Genomic DNA, 8,698 nt, shown 5'->3' with positions numbered 1-8,698 from the left:
GCAGCCCCTTCGGCCAGGTAAGCATCGCAGACACAGGCACAGCCCCGCAAGCCCTTCTCTTTTTCTCTAAATACCTTGCCTCCAAGGGGTCAGGAGCGGAGCCCACGTAGCCCAGCCATACTGGCAATGCTTTCATAGGTTGGATCTTGGCTTGTTGAGATTTCTCTGTGTTGTTCGATATTTCCCTGGTGGATCTGGCCGGCAGGAATGTCGGTCCCTTTAAGGGAGGGGCTCTGCATTTTCAGTTTCACTTAGAGGCTTTCCTTAGGAAACAGCGACCTCTTGTGACCGCATTTCAAAATGGAGAAATAGACTTTCATTTTGTATTCATGACAGATTTCTAATAAACTTCCAATATTTATGAGCATATTAATGTATGTTTCCATAGACTGCTTGGAGTTAATTCATGTATTTCTGTGTTACTCTAACTTTCAGTATCATTTTTTCCTTAATCATTCAATCACCTCTAAGAAGCGTAATAGCTAAGGTTCAGCATTATGATTCAATATTGACACAAAATGTTCAAACTATTAAGAAGTATTTAATGAGGGAAATACTTGACAAGGTGATTGTCTATCCTAAATCAGAGTCTGAACATCATGAAAAAATTGGTTGAGAAGGTAAAAGCAACAGGAACCCTGAGAAGAAGAGGCTACATCTTTTTTTTTAAGGCACTACAGAGAGAAATGTGAGTCATACCATACATATAGCAGACACTTGATTTCCACATATTTGGAGATTTACTAGGCCAAAGATTGTGGAAAGAAATCCTCAGTCAAAGGGTGTGCAGGATATTTAGAAACTTCTCAAAATTAAGATATTGGTAGTACAATTGTATACTATTCCCACGTGAAGAAAAAAAGGCGTAATTTAGAAAAGCATTGTGGATACACAGGAAGCTTTGGACTGAAATAAGAGCTGAACAAATATGTATAGAAAATAGAACATTGGCATTATCATCAAATAGGTGTATTAGCAAGTAGCCAAGTCTGTAAAAAGAAAATCAGAAAGGCTAAAGGCTAAAAAGGATCTTAGGTTGCATGGAAAGCTAAGAACAACAAAAATTAGTTTTGGTCTACATCAGTAATACATGAAGAAAAAGGAGGATCTGCTGTAACTAGGATGTAACTAGTCAGAGGGAGTAACTAGTGAGTAACAATAACTAGTGAGAGGGAGAGCTCAGAGCTCAAAGAAATTAATGTAGAGTAATTGCTTTAAGGATGAAGTGACAACCTAAGAAAAATAAAGAGAAATTTAGAGAGCATCTAGTTTAAATCTCCTGAGAACATTATGAACATTCAACAAGCAAATGGATCACTGAACAAATCAACCCAGAGTTCTCATTCATGGCACAAATGACTAGCTCAAACTATCCTACTTCAGACACCTAACTCTCTGGACAAGATTCTAATGCTGGGTAAGATGCAAAAAAAATGGAAGGAAAGTGACTAAATCAGTGGATAAAGGAAATGCTATGGATATAGTTTATTTGGACTTCAGTAAGATATTTGACAAAGCAGACCACAGCGTACTTCTTGATAAGATAGAACAATTTGGGATAGAGAGTTTCACCATCGGATGGATTCAGAGTTGGCTGACCAACCGCACTCAGCATGCAGTTCTTAATGGAACTACATATACATGGAAGGAAGCATGTAGTGGGGTACCTCAAGGTTCTCTCTTGGGCCCAATGCTCTTCAACATCTTCATAAATGATCTAGAATCAATGACGAGATGGAATTTGCAGATAATCCCAAATTGGGGAGGGGAATTGCCAACATTTTGAAACATAGACTCATAGTTCAGAAGCATCTTTACAGGCTTGAGCAATGGCCCCTATCCAACAAGGCACAGTTCAATGATGAGAATGCAATCCTAGGCTGCATCAACAGAGGGATAGCATCAAGATCCAAAGAAGTGATAGTATTGCTCTATACTGCACTAGTGAGACCATAGTGGGTCGAATTGTGATCACTACAATACATCAGAGATGCTGAGAATCTAGAGAGTATACAGAGCAACAATGATGATAACTAGAGGCTAAACCATATGATGAACAGTTGAGGGAACTAAGTATGTCTAGACTAACAAAGAGAAGGATTGGGAGGATATGATCATTTTCTTCCAGTACTTGAGGAGTTGTCAGAGGGTGGACGGGGCCAACTTATTCTCCAAGCACCTGAGTGCAGGACAAGAAGCAATGGGTGGAAGCTGATCAAAGAGAGATCCAATCTGAAACTAAGGAGAATGTTTCTGACAGTGAAAACAATTAATCAATGGAACAACTTGCCTCCCAGAGTTATGGGCGCTCACAGGTCTTCCAGAAAAGATTGGATAGGCATTTGTCTGAAATGCAGTAAGGTCTCCTGCCTTGGGCAGTGGGTTGAACTAGAAGACCTCCAAGGTCCATTCCACCCTATGATTCTAGGAAAGAGAAGAAGAGGATGACCAACAGCAAGGTAGATGGATTCTATTATAGAGGCTATGAGTACACCACTGGAAAAACTGAAAGACCCAGATTGTAATGGGAAAAAATCTATGTGTGGTCACTAAGAGTCAACAGCAATTTGATAGTACATAATCAATCAATGAAAAAGAAAGCAGATTTCAACTGGGCATTAGGAAAAAATAATCTCAATTGTAAGAGTTGTTCAGCGATGGAGGCACAGCTGGAGGTGTAAATGCTCCTTTACTAGAAGTATATAAGCAGAGTCAAGATGGTCATATGTACAAATGCTGTAAAATGTATACATGATGGATTATGATGCTGAACTGAGGGAGGAGTAAACAGCTGAGTAGCCTTGAGTCCCTTTTGTGTGCTGAAGGGAGATCCTTCCTAAAACTTTGGAGTATTTATCTAGTAGTTTTGTACTGCTTTATTCTGACAAGTCTCCTGTCTATAGGCAAGCAACAATAATCGCATTATTTCTGGTTCCTTGCGCCTGATGGTATCTTTGCATTAGTTTATCTAATTTATTTCCAAGATCTTTTCTATAAGTCTATGGAGATTCTCAGTCATCCAGGTCATAGTTATCCCAAAGATGCTTTTTCACGAGGCAACTGGACTTTCTTGTTTTTCTTTGAAGACCTTTCGCTTCTCATCCAAGAAGCTTCTTCAGCTCCCCCACTGTTGAAGGAGGGCTGTTCAATTTTGACATAGATGGCCTCTTTGACCCCTCTTTCAAACTAGCGGTCCTCTCTGTCCAAAATGTGGACTTTGCTGTCTTTAAATAGTGGCCTTTGTCTTTTAAATGCAGATGGACTGCTGAATTTTGTCCTGATGGGTTTGTTCTCCTATGTTGTGCCATACATTTATGAAGTTGTTGTTTCATTTCCCTGATGTACAGATATGCACATGGCTCACTGCATTATACTGCATATACCACGTTGCTCAGTTTGTGTCTGGGTGTTTTATCCTTGGGGTGGACAAGCTTCTGCCTTGTGTATTCTTAGGTTTGAAGTGTGCACGTATGTTGTGTTGGCTGAAGATCCTCCTGAACTTTTCTGATATTCCTGCAACATATGGAATGACTACGTTGCTTCGTTTATTGTTTTCTTCTTGGTCTTTTATGGAGGAGCTCCTACTAGATCTTTTTTGAGATTTGATGAAGGCCCACTTGGGATAGCCACATGTTCTGAGGGGTTCCTTGATGTATTTTATTTCTTTTTCTTTTCCTTCTTTGCTGGTAGGCAGCTCTTCAGCTCTGTGGTGTAGGGTTCTGATAACTCACAGTTTGTGCTCCAGTGGGTGGTGTGAATCAAAATGTAGATATTGATCCATGTGAGTGGGTTTTCTGTAAATTTCAGTGTTAAGGCGTCTGTCCTTATTTTGGACAGAGAGGACCGCTGGTTTGAAAGAGGGGTCAAAGAGGCCATCTGTGTCAAAATTGAACAGCCCTCCCTCAACAGAGGAGGAGGGATCCGACATCATCTATCTCCGGTCTACAACACAATCCTTTCAACAGTTCCAAGAAGGCTCCACACCCATTTGCACTACTCAGGTGACCCTGGAGACACAGATAACCCTCCAGGTAGCTAAAAGAATGCAAATGAGCAGCTGTCTGCAAGAGTATAAATCTTTCCATTCCCCACCATCCAGTCAGAGCTGAAGAAGCTTCTTGGATGAGAAGCCAAACGTTTTCAAAGAAAAACAAGAAAGTCCAGTTGCCTCGTGAAAAAGCATCTTTGGGATCTTTTCTATAATTTATGTCTTTTTGATTTATAGACTATGTTTATTAAAGCTTTACTTATTCTTATATTACAATCTTCTACGAAATAATTAACTCTACTATCCTTCAGGTTTGTCTCCATGTATTCTAAAAGGTATGGGAAAACCATTTTTATTGTGGTCTACTAATAAAATTGTGGACACTAACACTTATTACTTCAGCAAACGTTCCTGAAGGTGATCAATCTCTTACCCCAAATTCCATTTTATCTGCAATCAGCTCATTTGTCCTGTGTTCAGTTCTTCGCACCTTTTAAGAAGGATTCAGATAAACTTGAAGAGATTCAGACAAAAATAAGGAAGATCATTGATTACAAGCTAATTAAAGGAACTGGGAAGTCTTAAGAAGGGAAGATGGAGCAAGGATATGATAGTTAAAAGTTAAACTGTTATATGTGAAAGAAAACAAAAGAATATAAGGACCTATTGCCTATCATTCAGGGTGCAAGAAATGGTATACTATATTTCAGATACATAAAAAATGCATCCAAACAATAGTACTAATTAAATTAGTGAATTTCAAAATTGAAAAGAAAAAATCCTGGAAAAGAATGACATAAAAAACATAATTCCAAGGAAAGGCTAATAATGACCCCAATTTAATTGGTGTTTTTTTTAAAAAAATCCACAAAATAAATGAGTATAAATAGACAGCAGCCATTATGATTAATCTATATAAATAAAAATGTAAATGTTCGTTTGTTCAAAATCTTAAATCTCCAAAAGTTCTTCACCGATTGCTTTGAAATTTTGACACAACGTTGCATTCGAATACGCGCGTTTTTATATATGTACTATTATATAGATGTCACACCTGTGACAGGTAAAAACATTTTTTTAAAAAACAGTGCCATCTGTTGGACGTAAAAGCAACACACTTCTTTTCCATTTAACCAGACTGAGCCACAGCAACGCGTGGCCGGGTACAGCTAGTCAATAGTAAAGCCAAGTAATGGGACCCTTCACACATTCTGAGCCCCAGGTCTGGGTACATAGCCAAGTTTTTAGAGCATTGTGAAAAGCTAACAAGGTTGGGACCATTCTAATCTCTGAGGAAATGATATTCCATAAGGCAGAAAAAGCCCATCTTCTAGTTCCTGCCAGTCAGCACTCTTTGGCTGAGAGGGTCTGCAGCACACCGAGTCTGTTGGATCTGATCGAACAGGTAGAAACTTTTGGAAAAAGATGGTCCCTCAGGTTACCTGGTCCCAAGCTATGCAGAGTTATAAAGATGATAATCAGTACCTTGAACTGCACCCAGAAACACGCTGGCAAACAATGCAGCTCACAGAGTAATGGTGTTACATGTACCGTATAGCTTTTATTACCCATGCAGCCACATTTTGCACCAATTGAAGTTTCCAAATACTCTTCAAGGACAGCCCCAAGTAGAGCATATTATAGTAATCTAAGTAGGAGATTACAAGCATATGGGTCATGGTGAGCAGGACCTCCTGGTCCAGGAATGTGCGCAACTGGCACATTCCCCGAAGGTGTACAAAGGCTCTCTAGCCACAGCAGCCACCTAGTCTTCAAGTAGGAGCTGTTAGTCTAGGAGGACCCCCAGATTGTGCACTGAGTCTGTCTTGGGTAGTGCCACCCCATTCAGAATGAAAGATGAAAAACCTTGTCTTCAGAGGGTCCAAATACCCAAATACCCACCTGTTGATCAGGAATCCAACGAATCCAATGACAATCTTGATGAAACATATGTGCAGTTAACCCAGTTGCCTCGGCAGGCCTTCAAGGTCATGGAATGTTCCTCGGGAAACACCTAATGTCCCTGAGATTAGAATAGAATAGAATAGAGCTGGAAGGGATCTTGAAGGTCTTCTAGTCTAGCCCCCTGCTCGAGCAGGAGAACCTGTACCATTTCAGACAAGTGACTGTCTTGTCTGATAACATTTGATGTCCTTGAAAGACCTCCAAGGGCGATGGATAACTATTTCTGTACTTCTTTATCTTATCTAGAGTCTGTCAGCTTGTCTGGGTGGAGTGTGCCAGTGCTTCTGGGTGGTGAAGTAAACAATGCAGCAAACATATAAATATGAGTGTCAAAGTGTATTCAGGGTTCCCTCTTCCTCAGAGGGGCCCATATTTATTCAGCTGAATAAACATGTAAAAGAATTAAAGGCAAATACCTGGACTCTGTCTTTATTCAGACTGAGCCACACCTGAAACCGGCAAAACACACCCACACTGTCTTGTTAGGGTTGTAAAATGTAGATTTATCCTTCCAATCTTGAATAAATTTTCACCACTCCCCATACTAAAAAGGTGAAACTTATCAAGATGTCAATAATTAAGATCATGCACATATTTAAATTATATTTATATACAATATACAGTATACAGAGTTAAAATATCAAATTACATATATGCAGGCACAATAACCAATTCCAAAATCAAAATCCCTGTCTTTTCAACCCTTTTGGAGTGTAATAGAGTCAATCCTTCCTAAATAATACTGAAATAGCATAATGCTTATGATTTTGCTTAGAATGTAGGAGATTCAAAATCTAGGAGCAACGTATTTTGATTTTATTAATTATTTTCTTTTCCTGAGCAAGCTAGTTTTCCTTCTGGGCTCTTTGTTTAAAACTCACAGGGGCACTCTTTATCTAGTTAGCTGAGGTAGAATGATTTCACTCACAGATGAGTTATTGAACCAATTACAATCAAACAGAACTTTGCTACATTCCTAAAGATTTAAAATTAGAACTTTCATTTGGGTCCAACCCTCTCAATGAATAAAAAGGAGGGCTGTGAATTCTGCATGTCATTTGCAATGAAGTGGGCAGTGAAGAAAAACATATACTGTTGATTTTACTTGCAGTACTGGAATAACTGCAGAAATGTCCTGCGTAAAGAAATACTATTGAATCCCTCCTCCATCAACATAGAAGGTAAGTCAATTACTAGCAATGTTTTTTTTCCCCCAGTTGGACAGATACTGCAGAAGGATCTTGACAGACTTGAATACTGGATCCTATCCAACAAAACGAAATTCAATGGTGAGAAAAGTAAGGTTTTCCACTTAGGCAAGAAAAATCAAATGCATAGGTGTAGAAAGTGGTACCTTGCTCAATAGCAGTAACTGTGAGAGGAATCTAGGAGTCCTAGTGGACAACCACTTACCGGTAAATATGAGCCAGCAGTGTGCTGCAGCTGCCAAAAAAGCCAATGCAGGCTTAAGTTGCGTTAACAGAGGGATAGAATCAAGATCACATGAAGTGTTACTACCACTTTATAATGCCTTGGTAAGACCATATTTAGAATATTGAATCCAACAACTTTGAGTATCAACAACATATGAAAAATTTTAGAAAGTCTAAGTGCAAACTTAAGGAAGTCCAAATAATCTTAAATAAACTTTAAATCCATATACACAGCATGAACACTGGTTTGAAAACAGGAATCAAATTGAGAATCCATTCAACATGAAGAATTTATCAATAAGAATAAAATTATAAAATTATGCTTAATTTAATGATTTCTAATAATAGGATATAGTTACCAGATAAAATAACTACATGTAGCAGAAACAATCTACAGTTAAAACATATTTCTGCTTTGCTTCTTTTCAAATTATATTGTTTATTAATTTATTAATTCCTTCCAGTTGCTAAGATATTCACAAGCAATGTTCTTTTAAAAGTTTGGAATACATGCATCAGCCATAAATATTATTTAAAAAAAACCCATCAGACTGAGAATCCATACTTTATTCATTAAAGAATAAAATTATTCACAAAAGCAAAATTATTTTAATGTTCCATTTGTTTAGTAGAATCATGAACAAAAAAAAATTCAAAACATAATAAATACCCAGAGTCACTTTTGATAGAGAGATGCCATATTAAGTAAAATAATGGTAGTAAGTTTACTTATTTTTCTATTGGAGAAATAACTTTGAAAACTATTAAATAAACTACAAATTTAACATGTACCTCAGTAGCCACTTATATTCCAAAATTTCTTAGAATAAATTACTTTTAAATCAACTGATTAACAAAGAGGTTCGTTGCCAAGACTATTATTTTAAATTTAACACTTCAGTTGAAACAATATTTTGTATTGAGATTAACCCTAAAATAGAAGCACAAATATACGGTGTTGACTTTATGTCAAGGACTCCAAAAAGAGCACAACTCACCTCTTTAGCTGAATCTGAGGGTAATTCTGTCCCATTCCTAAGTTCCCCATTATTTGCAAAAATGGGAATGTTGGGACTGAAAATCATAAGGTCACTCTTGGCACCAGCCTCTGCACTCACCCCTGCCAGGATGTGGCTGTGGCGATTGGAATAGGACCAGCTGCCCACTTCACTGGCACAGACCAGGGTGGCCATGCCAGGGCCATAAACCATGGATTCCTTTGCCTTGCAGTGGCATCGCAGGGCCACGTAGATGAGAGTGGCCAGCAAGAAGAGGCTGGAAACAGAGCAGATGGCAATGATCAGATAGACGT

General features: G+C 38.4%; 1 pseudogene; it reads right to left on the bottom strand.

The window, feature by feature from the left end:
• The window catches only part of LOC107283620, a 20,163-nt pseudogene that overhangs the window by 8,799 nt on the left and 2,666 nt on the right, over positions 1–8,698 (bottom strand).

This window comes from Protobothrops mucrosquamatus, unplaced genomic scaffold (genome assembly GCF_001527695.2).
Source record: "Protobothrops mucrosquamatus isolate PMUCROS unplaced genomic scaffold, P.Mucros_1.0 scaffold45, whole genome shotgun sequence".
NCBI classification, from domain to species: domain Eukaryota; kingdom Metazoa; phylum Chordata; class Lepidosauria; order Squamata; family Viperidae; genus Protobothrops; species Protobothrops mucrosquamatus.
This window is presented reverse-complemented; position numbering and strand designations above follow the sequence as displayed.